The sequence below is a fragment of the Canis lupus genome, chromosome 3 (genome assembly GCF_003254725.2).
Source record: "Canis lupus dingo isolate Sandy chromosome 3, ASM325472v2, whole genome shotgun sequence".
In the NCBI taxonomy this organism is placed as follows: domain Eukaryota; kingdom Metazoa; phylum Chordata; class Mammalia; order Carnivora; family Canidae; genus Canis; species Canis lupus.
Window position 1 is genome coordinate 49,403,589 of NC_064245.1, and position 17,916 is coordinate 49,421,504.

A 17,916-nucleotide genomic window follows, 5' to 3' on the forward strand; every position below is an offset into this window, starting at 1 on the left:
ATGTAATACTTTTGTGATCAGAAAAAACACCAAAGGTGTTTATCAAGCTGGCTGGATCTGGGTGTCTCCTGGAACCATAAAAACGAAGGAGTTAAATGCTATTAAATACCACAAACATGCTGGGCTCTGTGATGCAACATGCTTCCCAGGCAGAGATCTCGGGGTGGCCACGTGACACTGCAGCTCAAGTGCCAGCCCTGTCCCACCCCCACGTCCTCAGGGAGCCTGCAGGGTGCAGGGGTATCCGTTCTTCCATTTTTCAAGTGGAAAGCAAACTAAGCACCCTTACAAAGCACACAAATCTAATTGTTAATTGAAGGCAAAATCACTGACTCAGAGGTGCAGATCATTCCAGATACAAGTGCATCATCAGACAAAGGGTCCTTTCCCTCAATGCCTCTGCCTTTCAATAGTCCTTTCTTTAAAAAAATAAAATATACATTCAAAAAGTTGTAGGTATCGTTTTTAATTTAAAACCCAAAGGATTAGAACTATTTGTATTTTTCACCGTGTCTCTATTTTGTTTTCCACCTCTATTGTGAAAGATTTCAAACCCGCAGTAAAGTCACGAGAATTGTGTAACACACACCTTCTGCTCAATGTGGTTAGTTGGCTGGATGCAACTTTGCCCCACCCCAGCCCACAGCCTCACCCCCGTTCCTCCTGCAGGGGAATGGCTTGGCCACAAGGACGGTTCTAGAACTAAGCATGGCTCAGGGAAGGGGTGAAGGTATTGCTTCATACAGCGCTGGGTTACAAATGAGGTTTCTCTTTAGATGGTGGTACCAAGATGACCCTGCATCAGATCGGTCCCCATGAAAGGGAGACACCAGGCCAGCCGGCCCCTGAGCTCACTTCCCCGCAGGGCAGAACCCTAACTACCTTGGACATCTCCGCAGGGCACACTCTGGGACAAAATGGTCCTCTCACCTGCTTTTCTGAGGTCATGATCACCAGGGCCACTGTACCCTCTCTCAAGTGTGCCCAGCTCCCCTCTACAGTGCGTCCCATGGTGGGCAGTGAGTTCTAAGGTTTCCCTAACCATGGCCCACCTATCTACCTGCAAAGTCTGGAAGGGGAAGGGAGGCCACCGTAGACCCAGAGGGGTAGGCAAAGCTTCAGTACTTTCTCAATGCCCTCAAATTTTAAGCACACTTGAAGCAGGGCAACCTCTTTGGTTTCCATGATTGATAGCCAAGTTCCAGGCTGCTGAAGCCTCTGCTGGCCAGGAAGCCAGTGTGAGCTATTATTACAAGTTGAAGATGCATGTGAGATGGATGCCAACTCCACTGGTGTGGAAACATCGCTCTGGGGAAGGGTTCAGGGGTTGCGCTGCACTGGCTTACCCAGGGCAACAGGCTCTGCCTTCCCGGAGGAGGCACAGGACAGGAGGTGAGGGGTCAAGGCTGTGCAAGCCTGCTGGAAAATGAAGCAACACTTGCTGTGAAGCCTCACCAGGAACTCTGACCAGGGAGGGAGCCAGACAAGACGCACAGTTACCATGGGCTTCTGCTGAGCTGGGCACCTCATGCAGGAGGTGTGATTCCCATAACCAAGCCTGACATGATCGGGATGGTCTGCTTTAATCAGGATGGGCTAGGTTATGCTGCATCAACAAACACCCCTGAAAGTCAGGGGCTTCAGAGGACAGGGGTTTCTCTCTTGCTCATACAATATGCATCATGGTTCAGCGGTGGTAAGAAGAGAAGTGTGAGGAGTGTTCCTGCCATCACTGTCAGCCCCAGGGACCCAGATGACAGAGCAGCGCCATGTCACCCAGCTGGTGCACCAACGGGAAAAGGGAGAACTCTCTGGAATGTGTCGCAGTAACAACTCAGTGCTTGGCCTGGAAGGCCCACAACACACATCACTTCTGCTTCCATCTCATTGGCCCAAACTGGACACACAGCTTCACTCACTCACGAGTGCCAGAAGTACGATCTGCCATATGCCCCACTATTTCTGGCACCTGTACACGAGAACAGTAGCTCCGAGATTAACAGCAGGAACACCACCACTAGTACTAAATTACAGTGATCGAGTTCTTGCTCCACCGTAGGCACTGTTCTGTGTGCTAACTCATCCACCTCCCCACGGCCTTAGCTACAACTACCACCCGTGCCTCCTGGCTGGAGGCCGGGTGAGGAGCTCCCTGGCTGTACTTTGTGTGTCCAGCATCACAAGGCTGCTCGTGGTGCAGATCCCTCACTCTTTCCCACGCACCAAGGGGACAGGAGAGATCTGGGGGCACCACAGCCTGGGGTTCCAGCCACCGGACACTCTCTTCTGTCTACCCCTTGGAGCAAAAACGCTTGTCAACCAGCTGCTATGCACCCGGAGCAATGCCGTCTTGAGGAGAACGAAGCCACTGTGTCCCAAGACATCCAAGGTGTGTATTGAATTCACTCTTCTCCTGTGCGCTGCAGAGGCTCCTGGGGAGAAAGCAGCCTTCCAGGGTCATTTTCTGTGTCCTTTTCAGAGGAGGACACCCTGCTGAGCAAGGCCACCTCAGGGAAAGGATCTAACAGCTTCCGAGCAGGCCTTGTCTGGCTGCCCGAAGACAGTGTAAGGGTTTTGCAAACTCCTCACCAGCAGGGTTTTATGTTTTAAGAGAAGCTATCTTGCTCAGGGGAGGAGCTAGCCTCGGGAGGCACTGTTTGGGCCACGTGTCCAGCCCACGGCAGCAACAGCCGAGGGCAGTCAGCACCCCGTTCGCCCAGAACCCTGTCTTCCCACGGCGTCAGCTCCGTGGACCAAGTGACACAGGCCAAGAGGCACTCCCAGGAGCTCAGCATTCTTACTGAAAAGACAATGTAAGAAGGAAGCGCAAGACACAAACAATGTAAATCCCTCCGAATTACAACCCTGAACACAGGTATTTTCCTGAGGGTGAGGGGGTCAGGAGGTGGTGGCTGGGGACACTACCCTAAGGAGCAAAAATTGGTTCTTAGGGGACAGAAAAAAATCTTTCTTTTCTTTTCTTTCTTCTTTTCTTTTTCTTTCTTCTTTCCCTTCCTTCCTTCCTTCCTTCCTTCCTTCCTTCCTTCCTTCCTTCCTTCCTTCCTTCCTTTCTTTCTTTTCTTTCTTTCTTCTTTTTTAAAGATTTTATTTATTTGAGACAGAGAGAGAACAGGAGGGGTAAAGGCAGAGGGAGAAACAGGCTCCCCACTGAACAGGAAGCCCAATGCAGGGCTCAATCCCAGGCCCCTGGGATCATGACCGGAGCCAAACACAGATGCCAACCAACTGAGCCACTCAGGCGCCCCTCTTGTTCTTTTTATATACAAAGCACAGATCTATACACACAGCACACAGACTCACAGTATATCTGGCATTAACTTTTATGTGAGGGGTAATCACATTTGGGGAGAAAAGGTCTGCAAAGGTTTTGGGGGAAGGTGATAAGGTTAAGAAAAACTGCAGAGTAACTATTTTCACTTTGGCTTACTTCCTCCTCCTATCCCCCAAACAGTTTACACTGTTGCAGTTATGGAACTCAATTCCACATGGTTTTTATCTATGTACATAGTTTCCAAATTCCTATCCTTCATTCACTATTGAACAAAGGTTGATTAAGAGCCTGCTGTGCCCAGGCCCAGGGATCCGGGTCTTCTGGCTGGAAGTGTCTTCATGGTCCAGTGTCTCTGTGGTTGCCAAATGTAACTTTCAAGGTCTGTGAAATATACAACCACCATCTAGGTCATTAATCCACAGTTTTAAAAGTTTTTATCCAACAGATAGCATTTTTGCTTATGCTGAATTACTGTATTCTTTTGAGATAAAATCTTTGGAGAAGAATCACAGATGTCTGATGTGCCATTGTCCTAAAAGTTCTGTTTACCATGCTGAAACCACCCCGCACAAAGCGGCTTCTTACAGCTAAGGGTGGGGGGTGGTGTAGACTGTACCCAATTCATCAGGGAAGGGCAGACAGAAGGTGCCACATCCTGCTCCCCCCTCAGCTCGGTGGGGACCACCTGGAACCTCTCTGGCCCCCAAAGCTGGGAGTCTGCAAGCCCAGCTGTTGCTCCAGCTGGGAGCAGGGCCAGTGAAATGGACACCACTGCTCTAATCAGAGAGCGACAGAGAACAGGGCGCTCAGGCTCACCCATCTGTTGAAATTACTTGTTTCCTTTCACTTATCCAGAATGAGACAGAGAAACAAAAGAGGGGCAGAGAGAACAGTCCCCTCCAAAGCAAACATTGCATCACGGTCTTGGGTTCCTCCCTCTCCAGAAGGACTGGCCTGGCCCTTGGCAAACAGAGACGGTGGGGGTGGGGGGCTGGGGATCTGGAGGGAGGTGCTTTCTTTTCCTGTCTGGTCCCTTAAAAGATTCGCAGAGCCTTACAGATGGAGCCATTAAAAGCACTCTGGCCTAGATATCACTTTCAATGAGCCACCTGGAGCAACAGTCTTGGAGGAAAATGAATATGCAAAATAGAACAGGAAAAAAAAAAGAAAGTAAAAAATGCAACAAAAATATCAAGAGTAAAGCACTAGCCATTTCCTCGTAGTGGATCTTCCTCCCTGTTCATTCTTCTTGAGTCTGTCAGAGTTGGTGTTGATCTGGAATCAAAACACTCCTCAATTCCTAAAGCCCAAGACGACACAGCTCTGTCTTTTCTCTTCCCATTGAGGGCCGAGAGCAGGAGAGTGCAGCTGGAGAGCAATTTGCAGTTATCTTTCAAAATGACAAATGCAGGTGCCCTCTGCCCTGGCGTTTCCACTCCTTGGGAACCCCGCCCTCGGTTCCATTTGCACATGAGCTTCTAGCTGCAACCAAAAGGCTGGAAAACAATCTCAATGCTCATAAATAAGAGTCCTAGCCAAATAAACCGTGGTTCATTCATAGAGAATACTATGCAGCCAAACACACACACACACACACACACACACACACACACACACACACACACATTAAGCAGGTGGCTTTCCATGCTAACATGAGGTGCTGTGGATTGCATGCTGTCTTTTATGTATGCTAGAAACCAGACCACCTATGCACACACACAGACACACAGAGACAGGACACACCTGTGGATATGTGCACGGACTACTTCTGGGAGGCTGCGGAAGAAACTGGTTGACAGTAGTGCCACCAGAGATCACAGGGGAGACCCCTCATCACTCTGAACTGCTGGATTCTGTGCCAGATGCAGTATCACTTTTTCAAAACCCTGCCATACATGAACCTTTGCACCAGGTACTTTTCTTTTTAATAAAGATTTTATTTATTAATCATGAGAGACACACAGAGAGAGGCAGAGAGAGAAGCAGGCTCCATGCAGGGAGCCTGATGTGGGACTTGATCTCGGGGACTCCAGGTGATCCTGGAGCCAAAGGCAGATGCTCAACCGCTGAGCCAGCCAGGCATCACACACCAGGTACTTTAAATGCATTCTTTCACTTAATCCTTAAGATACCTTTTCAGGGTCCCCACTGTACAGATGGGCAAACCAAGGCTCAGAGAAGATTTTTAAAATGTGCAGATATCCTTAGTACTCAAAGCTGTTTTGCTGCCAAGTCCCCGCTCAAATAGCAGGATATGGACTATTTCTGAAGACAAAGAACCTTCCTGGCCACAAATGCTGTGTGCAGCTGAACAGGGATGGTGTTTTAAATGAAAACCCTTGATTTCTCAAGCACTCCCCTTCCACTTAGCAGACCTGTACCTTCCCTCCTGGGCCTCAGGAAAGCAGGAAGCATGTGGAGGTGTGCCTTGCTGCCAGGCTTAGTACTGGGGAAGGGTGCTTGCCACAGAGGACAGTGGATGCCCTGGGGACAGACCAGACCTGTGATACAGGCTTTGGGTCAGGCATCTGCACCCCTGCCCACCAGTCTGGGATCTCCCTCTTGCTGGTACTGCCACAACCATAATGTGAGACCCGTGCTGGTATTCAAATACTCAGTGCCCTTGTTTCCACATGTATAAAATGGGAGTGAAAATAACCATGCTCACCTCACCGGGCTGCTGAGGGACTAAAGGGGGAAAATTAATGTAGAGAGCTAGGCTCAAGGCCTGGCACCTAGTTCCCGGTTTACAGGTGCTTTGGGCAGCATAGTACCCTCAAATGGTTTGGTCTTAGGATCTCTCTGCAATTTAAAAAAGACTGCGGGGTGCCTGGGTGGCTCAGTGGGTTAAGTATCTGCCTTTGGCTCAGGTCAGGATCCCAGAGTCCTAGATCAGGCTGTGCTGGGCTCTCTGCTCAGCAAGGAGTCTACTGCTCCCTCTCATTCTGTTCTTTCTTCCAGCTCGTGTTCTCTTCCTCTCCCTCTCAAATAAATAAAGTCTTCAAAAAAAAAAAAAAAAAAAGATTGAGGATCCAAGAGGCTTTTGTTTATGTGGTTTTGCCTGACATTTATCAAAATTAAATTTGAATTTTTAAAAATTAAAACTGGGGAAAAATATAAACGTACATTAGTTAACTGAAAAATAATAAATCCATTATATGTTAACATAAGTCATTCATAGATGTATTTTCCAAAAAAAAAGTGTTTTGTTTTTTTTTTTTTAATTGAGAGTAGTGGCTGAATCCCCATATCTGCTTCTGCATTGTTTGTTGTAAAATGTTTTCATTTAAGAATGTGTAGAAAATCCAGCCTCACGGTTGTCGGAAAAGGAAAGAGACTCTAAGAGCCTTTTCAGATAATTTAGGATAACCTTCTTTGATACTAACCAAGACCTGCAGCTTCTTAAAGAAGCAGTAGCTTCTTAAAGATTAATTGCAGCGTGGAACCTGAGCCTGAATTGGTGAACTTTTGTACTCTGTGACATTCCGATCTCCCGGTCTATCTTGTACTCTGAATGGATTTTTCACCCATGCATGGTTTGGTAACACCGTGCAACGGTCATTTGGAACACATTAGCTCACTAAGCTATGCACTCAGAGAGATTAGAGAAAAAGGCAAATAACATCTTGGTATTGCCATGAAAACAGTTTTGACCTTGGGGACCACTAAAAGAAACTCGGGGAGCCTCTGAACCACACTTCGAGAACACCAGGTTAGCAGAATTCCCTTATCCTCCATGTTAGCCATGTTTTTGTTGAGAACTCAGAGGAAAACTTCTGTGGAAAGTAAGGTGTGGGTGAGAGCAGGATCACCTGCCCCTGCGGATCTCAATCCCCCTCCCCAGCTTGCATAGAGGTGTGGTCACAGGGCCCAGCACCCTCTAACCCGACTGGCTGTCTGGCCTCCCCACCTGCCCTGGTGCCTCCCTTCTTCCCGTCTCCCCAGCTCCTCCCCTCATTACCAGCCACTTTCTTCTTACCACAAGACCCCCTCAGTCTCCCCCAAAATGACAGAGCTGGGTACTTTGTACTGGGCAGGGCCTCAGACAGCAAACTACAGGGGCCATGCACAGGCTGCTACCCTTGGGCTTTGCAGCTGATAATTCTTGGTCTCTTGAAATTACATATGTGTGTATATTTATAGCCAAATACATGGGTGCTCAGAAATCACGACTCATTCATAGATATATTTTTAGCACATTGCCTGGCCATCAAGTTCCGTTAAATCTTCCTTCCCGGGTTCCTCGTGTCACTAGTCCTATGCTGAAGATGAGGTTAAGGCCTTCCCTCCAGTGCGCTAGGCTATGAGGGGCCCGTGACCCCAATCTCTCCCGCCCCCAGCAATCTGAGGCCAAATGCTTTGCTCCTGACCACCAATCTCTCCTGCTCAGTAGCCTTGAATGCGGCTTGGACATCCAAGCCTGGTTCAGTCTGCCTCCACTCCAGCTTCATGGCCCACCCCCGACCCTCTTCCCTGACGCCATGCATGCAGACAGGCTGGCCTTCCCAGTTCTCCTGATCCCAATTCTGCCCTCAAGTCTCAGCTTCTCCATGAGACCTCACTTCACCATTATACCCCCCTCTGGACTTAGCAGCCAGTGTGTGGAGGGCCCTGGCCATACAAGATACCATGTGCAGGGCCCTGTGCCATGTACCAGGGATACGGGGGTGAGTAAATAAACATTTTTTTGTCTTATTTCCTGCCATTAACATTCTGATACCCATTGATTCTTTGCTATAGCATTGTGGTGTTTCTTGTCTGGCACTCAGGTCATTGTATATTGTCCCCCTATTTTAATTTCCAACTCATAGAGGACCGTATTCTGTGTCATCTTTGCCTAGAATTATGCAATGCTCAGTAAATAGGGCTGAAGGGGAAATGGATTAACCACAATATCCACTGGAATAAGAATCAGAAACACCCAGACATCTGTCAAACCCATGTGAGAGGTTCCCAATATCTGCTGTATTAACCTGCAATATGACTGACATATTTCGTATTTAAATATTTTAAGTGCTAGATGGGAAAGAACAACTCTCAACCGTGCTCTGGATGGTGTTCCATAAATTGCAGGGATCAAACTGGAGATACTGCCTAATGGGGCGGCTAGGCTCTAAGCCCCTAGTTCCAAATTCCCATACTGCTGTCTGTACCTGTATGACTGACCCCAGATACTACATATTCCCTAAGCGTCAGTCTTCTCATCTGGAAAACAGGGTGAAGAGAACTGTCCCTATGTCAAAGAACTATCCTGGGAATTAAAGGAGAGAATTCAGGTAGAGAGCTTAGCACAATGGGGCACACAAAATTCACTCAGTTCATGAGAGTTGCTGCTTTTCATACTACTGTTGCAGCCCCGGGTGGCGTGAGCCCTGTGATGGCATGAGCCTCAGCATGAGAACATGCAAAGATGGCCAGCCCGCTGATCTCCACCCCTGGCCTGACTCCTGCGATTGACATGGCACCCACATGGCAAAGGAATCTGCAGACAGAATAAATGATGTTGCTAACTGATCAGGTGACCTAGAAACAGAGAGGTTATCTGAGTGGGCCTGACCTAATCAGAGGAGCCCTTTCCAGCAGAGTTTTCTCCAGCAGGTCACAGAAGCAGATGCCAAAGATTTGCAGCAGGAAAGGATTTGGTGCCCCACTTCAGATTTGGAGATGGAGGGGGCCATGTGGCACAAAATATGGCAGCCTCTAGGGGCAGAGATCAGCATCCAAAGTGGACAGGGGGACCTCAGTCCTACAATCACCAGGAATTTGACTGTGCCAACAAACCTGAATGGCCAGGAAGCAGACTCTCCCCCAGAGCCTCAGGGTAAGAGCTCAGTCAACACCTTGACCTCAGACTTCTGGTCCAAGACCTTAAGCAGAGAACACAGTCCAGCCAGCTCAGGCTTCTGCCCTATATACCTATGAGTTAATAAATAGGTACAGCTTAAGCCACTAAGTTTGTGGTGATTTGTTACATAGCAACAGGACCTAATATAAGCCCTGCTTAGCCTCTAGCCATAATGCATATAAAGGAAAAGCATACCACATGCTTGTTCAAAGGGTCTGGGGTCACACCTTCTGTATCCTTAATTGCTGTATCTGTGATGCTTGAGAGCCCGGACTGTCTTACTCATGTCCACTCCTAGCACTTAGTGCAGGTATCATGTAGAAGCTCTCAATAATTTCACTCACATTCAAAAATGTCAACTTCTGGGGCACTTAGGAGTAGAATGGCTTAGCTGGTTAGCTTCAGTCCCATGACCAGCTAGTTATAAGGTATTCAGGTGTAATTATCTGGGCAAAACCCAGCAAAAGCCTCTTTTTGGCTTAGAGGAGAGCTCCAGACACTGCAAGTGGTTCAGAGGAAGCCACTCAGCAACCAGGGGAGGTATGTGTCCACATGCAAAGTACCTTGCTTTACACACCACCTGACCATGCTGTGGCCCCTGCCTCAGCCTGCGGCAGCCTCCCAGTACTTAGCTGGCTAGCCAAACCCTGACATTTTGCTTGTAATTGCACCTTCCAGTAAAAAGTCCTAGTTGGAGTGGTAAAAATAGCAGCTATGACTTCCTCAGCATAGATATACCAGTCCATCTCACGGCCTGAAAGGAAACCTGGTGATCTGACTGCAGGACGGCAGCAGGAGGCACCCAGCAAGGGTGGCCACTCTTGCCTCTGCCCCTGGTGGACCATCCTTAAATAAGCTCCCAAGATGCTCCCTTCACTCCTTTCCCGAAAAACCCAACCCTCAGAATCAGGGAATGTCTGAGAAATGTGAAAACTTGCCAATAGCCCGGCTCCCCACCCTCCTCACCTCCTGCTCACTAGCTGCAGAGGTACAATGAGGGGAGGCCCCCCACCAAAGCCCTTTGGGGTCCGATGGTCCCTTTGTGCATTTGCTCTCTATTACCCTCTCCCATGTCTGTCTACCTTCCTCTCTGTGGCCTCCCGTCCCCTGCAGCTGTCCTAACCACATTGGGCAGGGGATGGATAACAGAAATCTCCACCAGGGCTTATTTCTGAGTTATCCCTGGGGCAGCAGGGCTCATACCAGCCTGGATTACTGCCCCTCAAGCAGGTGGAGGCGAGCTGTTAGAGCCCACTTGGGGAATGACAGGAGAGCCTGGCTAAAGTGTCCCCAGGGCCATCATAGCACCTGATGGCACCCAGGAACCATATGGGAGTGGTTTTCCCTGGCCCCAGACTCCTTCTTTCCTTCTCTACCAATCTCCAGAGCTTCCCCATCCTTCTGTCTCTGAATCAAGTACAAGGGACCTTTTGTCAATCTTTTGCTTCTTTTAAAGCCTCTTGTTACAGGAAAACAGACAAGGACCCCCAAAGTAATAAACATAGGAATCAATAAAGTTCTAAGATGCCCCCACTTTTGGTCTAACCAGCAGGTAAGTAGAGGGATCAGCTTGTGGTGATCAATGCCCTTTCAGAGCTTTTTTATGGATGGGATAGAGAACCTTCTCTACCCTCCTGGTTCATTTCTTCCTTCCTGTAGGCGAGACGAGGAGGAACACACCTACCCAGCTAGCCCTCCGACTTTTCTTTCAGGCCACATGAGGGATGCCAGGCAGACATCCCACCTAAAGCCACCCGAGGGCCTCCTCTAGACAGAGTGGCTGTTTAGAAACACTCAGATTCACTCACATGTTCAGGACTTTAAATCTCTGGCTCTCACTAGTAAAACCCATGATGTTTGCAGAACTTTTCAGCATAAAATGAACTTTCAGGAATGTTTTCCCATGCGCAACGCACAGCAGCCTGGCAGGGGGGCAGGGCAGGGATTAAAAGGGCCTCATTTCACAGATGAAGCTTCGCTGGAGGTCAGGAGATCAGTCACAGGCAGAGCCAGCAATCGCTAAACCATGATATTCTGGAAAAACAAAGATGGATGAAAACAAAAAGAGGAAGCCTGGATAAACTGGATTTTTTTTTTTTTTTTTTGGTCTGCTTGTTTTAAAGGAGTTATGAGATCATAACCTCTCCATCACATGAGTTAAGAGTGAAAACATGGATAATGTCAAGTATTATCAAGTATGGGTGAGGATGTGGGCAAATGGGCTCCCAGACACCATCAGTGGGTGAGTGACCTGCCTATCTTTGGGAAAGGCATTTGGCTTTGACAATGAACATTTAAAAATCAGAAAGATGCATAGTCAAGGACACACACGACTTCATGGATTGTATGAAGGAGAAAAAAAGAAAGTCAGACACAACCTGTCTCCCCTGGAGAGAGTAAGATGAAAGCCGGTGCTGGGCCACACAGGAATATCGTGCAGCCAGAAGGGTATGTACCAAACCACTGACAGATACCAAGGCCAAAGAGACTTCCAGACCATGCTGCATCTCTCATGTTGTTTGTTTATAAAAGGAATCCACTGATATATTACCAAAGTTTCATTTTTATTTTATTTACTCATTCATTCATTCATTCGACACAGAGAGAGAGGCAGAGACATAGGCAGAGGAAAAAGGAGGCTCCCTGCAGAGAGCCTAATGCAGTACTCCATCCCAGGACCCGGGGTCATGACCTGAGCTCAAGGCAGAGATTCAATCACTGAGCTACCCAGGCACCCATGACTGAAGTTTTAAAGGAAACAATTAAACAACTTAAAGGAACATGTTTTCCTCAGCCTTGCCAGAAAGCAAGATTTCGGTGTGCAATGGCTGTGGCCTATCTCTGGCTAGATCCCCCTCCGCAGCCCATGCTGTTCCCAACCTGTACACTCGCTTGTTCCCTGCCTGGCATGTACTTCCTCAGATCTTCCCATGGGTGCCTAGGTCCAGTCTTGCAGGTCTCCACTTAAATGTTACCAATCCTGAGAGACCTGCTTCAGGCCCCCTCAGTCTCCTACCTTGACCTTTCCTCCCCATCCACGTCCAGCAGCCCTGATGGGAGCTGTATTTATTTTGTCTATCTGGTCCCAGTTCAATAGGGGCTCCAGGATGGTGGGGACCTTGCCTTGTTTTCTGCTGCATCCCAGAGCCTGGTAGAGAACGGACGGCAAAAAAATATTCATTGGACACATCTCGAACGGAGAGGCTAGAAACAGTCTACTTCTTCACTTCTCCAGTGGGGAAACTGAGGCAGGCTCTTGACATGTCACTCCCCCTGTGCCACAGTATGCCACAGTGCACCACAACCACTGATTACCCATCTACCTCACATGCCAGAGGCTGAACTTCCAAGAAAGGAGTCTCTTTGAGCCTGACTTCTTTTTCCTAGTTTCTAGTCCAGGATGAGCCATTCAGAAGGTGTGAAACAAAAGCCTGTTACATGAATGGAGCTGTATGGTTTTTTCCCTTGAATTTTCAAAGCTATGAACAGAAGCATTCACAGTTAAGGGACTCGCTGCCCAGGGTCTCACCAGCCTGGCTAGCATGCAGCAGAACTTGAACTCTGGATGCTGGATATAACTGCCATGGCTTTCTATAAAAAGAGCTCCTGGGTCTCTTGGCTTTCACTCCTGCCCAGACAAATCTGGCCTGGCCAACTGCAAACTTGGCAGGCAGCTCATTCTGGAATTGGGTGAGCAAAGCTCCTCTTATCGTAATTAGGAAATTCATTCCCTTCACCCTAGATTGATCTGTGGTCAGCCTCTCCTTGGGGGACCAATGAGAACAGGTAGAAAATAAACAAGGCTTTTTCTTTCTTTTTTTTCTTTTATTTTTTTTAAAGATTTTATTTATTCATGAGAATACACAGAGAGGAGAGAGAAGCAGAGACACAGGCAGAGGGAGAAGCAGGCTCCATGCAGGGAGCCTGACGTGGGACTCGATCCCAGGTCTCCAGGATCACACCCTGGGCCAAAGGCAGCGCTAAACCGCTGAGCCACCAGGGTTGCCCAGGCTTTTTGTTTCTAACCTATCCCTGCATCCTACTCTGATGGATTGGCTGACAGTAGAAGGTATCTTCTTGGCAGGCAGAGGTGGGTGGGAAGTGACACCCTAGGTGAACGTGGTCCTCCCTCTGGCAACAGAGATACAATTCTCCCACGGCCCTGCTCAGCCCCCGCCTTCTTGCAGGAGGAGCTATCCAACTGGTCTTGCAGGCACCTTCTTGGCAAAGTCTAGTGTGTAGGAGCCTCGGGTCCTCCTCCTGTCCCCCTGGGCTCCTTCATGATCCCTACCAATCTTGGGAGATCTGTGCCCATCTCTCTTCTTGGAAGAGGCCCTGGGGACCCCTGCTGGCTAGGTCCCACCCCATCCATTTTGGTACTGGGGAGAGGGTGCCAGCCTAAGTGCTTCCATACTTGCTGCCCAGGTCCCTGCCTGGCACCAGCTAGAACAACCCTGGGAAGTAAGTCACCCACAAGCAACCTTCCCTTGGGCCCAGCTTTGTTCTTCTTTGACCTGGTCTTCTGGCTTCATCAGCCCCTAATCCATGGGCACCAGTACCTGTGTGCTTAGACGTGAGCCCTGGACTCCAAGGCAGTGGGCAGAGGCAGGGAGCCGAGGGAGGCCTGAGCAACTGCGAACGTCTGACTCAGTTTCCATTCATCAAGAGAGGAAAGAGAACTAGGAGCTTGCCTACTATATACCCTTCTCGTTCTACAGGAGGAAAAACTAGGGCCCAGAGAGGGAAAGTGACTTGCCCAGAGCCCTACAGCACCCATCAGAGGCAGAGCAGGAAGTCTAGACTCCTAACTTCTAATCTGTCCCTCCACACACTCTACTGGCTACCTCTTCTTCCTGCCCAAGAGGGCTAGGCAAATAACTCAAGCCTATACACTTACATGACACCGGAGGCTGTTAGAACCTTTGGGATTTTACAGCAAAACATGTAATAGAAGTATCATACAGAAGAGCGTCCACACATTTTGGAGAAGAGCCAGCTGACGCCCATACACTTGGAGGACCTACATAAAATAGCACAGTCAGGGAAGAGGTGCAGCAGGACTTCCAGACCCCCACCTAAGTGCTCTTTCTCCCAGTATGTTCCAGGTGTAAGTGTTCCAACTGTAGTGGGAAGTGAGGAGGTGGAGTTGACCTTGGGCCTCAGTCCCATTAAAGCGAGGTGTGGCCCAGAGAGCCTGGTCCAGACTCTGTGTACATCCCAGGGCTACAGGAGACCACTGTGAGGGAATCCAGTGAAATTTCCCAACCAAACTGGATGTCTCAGATCACAGAGACAGAGCTTTGAAGAACGGGTCAGTGAGCTACACATGCCTACCTTTTTTTCATCCAAAGTGTATGGGCAGGGCTTTAGAAGGAAAAGTTCAGCAGTAAGAAAGAACACCGTCTACCAGAGCCAGAGGGAGGGGACAGAGGGAGGTGGCTGATCACGGACACACCAGCAACATCTGAACCCAAATCTGGTTTCTGAGCCCATGCTCGTTCCCCTGACCTTGTGCTTGAAGAGATGTAATAGGAAGAGACATAACAGGAAGCCCTCCCATCCTTGACCTCTATCTCTGCTCCCACCATCCCCATCGCCACAGTCTGGCAAGGCAAGTGCCTGCAGGTGAACAGGTATCAGCTTTAAGGACCTTTCAATTGGGACAGCGGCAGTGATGCTCAGGGGGACCAGGTGGTCCAGAAACGAGGTTGGAAGCTGCTGCAGAGGTGGGGCTGGATTCCATCACCTGCGGACAGACCCAGATTACTAAAGGGAAAGCCCTACGGGGATGAGGTGAATAAAAGCTGTGGATGCACACAGGGCCCCCCCACCTCCCGGCCCCCCAGCTGTCCTAACTAAGTGTTTTCTGGCTGGGAAAATGCTTCAATAGCTCTGGCTGCCTGAGGCAATTCAATTATGAAATTTACCACATTAGATGAAAACCAGCATCTCAATCAGCCAATTCATTTGCGTCTGGCCACTCTGTTTTCTCCTGCCAGCTCCGTCTGCCCCTCCATGGCCAGGCCACATCCCACACAGCAGGCTGGTCCGGACGGATGAGGGCTTAGGCCACGGGCTGGTCTTTGAGGCTGGTGGGGTGGCTTCTCCCAGGACCCCCTGAGCAGAGAAGCTGCAGCCAGTAGCCATCCAGCTTCCTGGAGACTGCCAGGCCTGCTGACTTCCACAGGATCAGATGAACCTTTCTCTCACCTCCCATCTGCATTCTCCCTGACCTCAACCTGCACCTGCCTTGAGGTTGCAAGGAACTGGCTTCTGAGAGAAGTGTGGGTGGGTGGGTGGGAGAAGCCTGCTGCCTGGGGCCCAGAAGCAGGGCTCTGTCAAGCCACTCTCATCTTTACTTTGTCATGCCATCATCTCACCAGAAAGCCTTTGCCACCTGTGCCCTTCGGCTCCCTTTGTTGCCTTTATCACTGGGGTTCCGTGCATACCTCGGCATGTGGATGTGTCAGGGCCCCAATCCACGTGCCAGCACACCCTTCTCTAGGAGCTCCCAGAATATAGGGTCCCTACCAAGACTGTTCCAACAATGCTTAATTAGACAATTAACAAATGAATGAACAAAACACTCAGGAGTACACTCCCTTCCCAGCCCCCTTTGCGCATCAGAGTGGTAGAAGGGAAGAAGTGAGCTTGCTTTCACTGCAGACCATGAAGTCCCAGGTCTGGGTAATCGTCCCCACACTGGGTGCCCAGAGGTTTGAGAGGCTATTAAGGGGCATCGGGCTGCAGAGGCTGCCTCGGATGCTGAGTGAATAGCTTGCCCACGGCTCCGGTCTGTGTACCACTAACATAAATCTAGCTGCAGCCCAAGCCCCAGGATGAAGGTTTCTACCATTTCTCTCTACCTTCCTTTTAACAACCTCCCTGGAGTCACTTCCTGACGAACGCAATGACTCAAGGCCAAGGTAGCTGCCAGGCCCAGAAGACTGACTCCATCAACCTCCTCAGGCACAGCTTGGGGACCCCAGGGCCCCTGGTCTCAGGAGGATACCAAATTTGTCCCAGGTGGGGTGGACCTTGTTTTCTACTGCTCACCGGTCCCCAGGCCCCAAATGCAAGTCTTTCCCAACAGCCCCTAGGAATCCTAACAGCACACCAGGGCCCACTGAGCATCTGTCCCACTTATGAAGGGAGAGACTGAGGTCCAGGGGTCTCAAAGGGCCTGACCCCACATGACCCTCACCATAACCTGGTCCAGGGTAAGAGCGGAGGGGTGGGGGACGGGGCTTCCTGCCTCCTCCCCCAGTGCCACTGGAACTTCACCCTTCACCAGGCCAGAGTGAGACCAGGAGGCCCAGACACACGGTGTTCTCTGCCCTGACTCACCCGGGAGGGCCAAACCTCAGGGAGCCTTTCCCCTCCTCAAATCAAGTCAGCAGGACCCAAGAGTGCCCAGTTTAAACCTGCAGGGGCCTAGGTCGGCCTCCACACCCCCGTCCCTTTGATCAGGTCCCCGTGAAGATTTCTCTTTGCACAAAGAGAGTGATAATGCACCTCGGGGATGCTGAAGCGGCAGCGCACAAGAAAGTGCCCGGTGCTTAGGGGTGCAGTCTCTCCAAGGAAAAGCTGCTCAAGCAACTAGAGGAGGACAAGGGGGGGCGGTTAGGAGCCAGGGACGGCGGCGCTGGTCGCGGCTCGCGGGGGCCCCGCCGGGGGGCGCCAGCTCGGTGGGCAGGAGGGTGGGACTTGGGGCGCGCGACCGCCGCTCCCTAGAGCCCGGGCCGGGTCGGCGGGACGCAACGGGCGGGGCGGGGCGGGGGCCCGGGGCGCGGGCGGGGGGCGGGGGGCGCGGGCGGGCCGCACTGCCCCAGGTAACCCCCGCCCCGCCCCGCCCCGCCCCGGCCCGCCCCGCCCCGCACGCGGCCCGCGGCCATCTGGCCCTCGGCGGCAAGTGCGCGGGGACTTGGCCCAGCCCGGGCGCAGAGCCCGGCCGCTCACGGCCTCAGACGCCCGCAGCCTCCTCTTTCCAGGATCGATAGTAATTCTTCAAAAAGAGAGTCTGCGGACTCCGTGAATCAAGCGCTCCCGGGGGGCAGCTGTAGCTCCCGCGCGCAACATCCATTTGCAAAACCGATTCATTCCGCCGCGCCGAGCTCCTCCCCGCAGGCAGCCTCGCGGGTCCCCGGGCACGCGCGGGCGGGAGCAGCCCGGCCCCCCCGGCCCCCCGGCCCCCTGCCCCCCCTTTGTCCCCGAGCGCAGCCCCCGGGCGCCCGGCGCAGCTCCCCCGGCGCGGCGCGCAGGCCCCCGCAGGCCGGTCCCCAGCCGGGGGGCGCGGTGACAAGTGCCAGCCGGGCCGGCGGCCGGGGCGCGCGGCTGCACCGGCCCCGCCACTCACCGCCCGCCGCGCTCCTCGCCCCGGGTCCGCCGCCGCCGCCGCCGCCGCCCTCCCCGGCTCGCCTCTGCCCGAGCGCGCCGCCGCCGCTGGACCGCCCGGGCGCCGCCGACAAACTAGTTTCTCAGGCCTTCCCGCCCCGCCTCCCGGCGCGAAGCCAATCAGAAGCGGCGCCTCTGTGACGGACGGGCGGCCGAACCCGTAGTTGAGCCCGCGGCGGGAGAAAGGGGCGGGCGCCCGGGCCGCGCCGGCTCCGCGAGGGGGGCGGGGCGGGCGGAGGAGCCAGACTTTGACCAGATTCTTAAAGGGACAGGCCCCCGCCCGCCCCCGCGGCCGAAGTTTAGGAACAAAACCCGTCGGTGTTCTAGAGCTTTCCGAAGGACGGAACTTCGTGGATTGCAAACGCCGCTTCTGGACCGGATGTGC

At 51.6% G+C, this 17,916-nt stretch overlaps 1 protein-coding gene across 1 annotated transcript in view; it reads right to left on the reverse strand.

Moving 5' to 3' along the window:
- Positions 1–17,597, reverse strand: part of KLHL25 (kelch like family member 25) — a 35,818-nt gene extending 18,221 nt beyond the window's left edge. Inside the window, exon 1 of the mRNA XM_025437473.3 lies at positions 17,494–17,597. The gene's annotated coding sequence lies outside the window, so the exon portion shown is untranslated. The remainder of the gene's footprint in view (positions 1–17,493) is intronic.
- Positions 17,598–17,916: the final 319 nt, after the last annotated feature.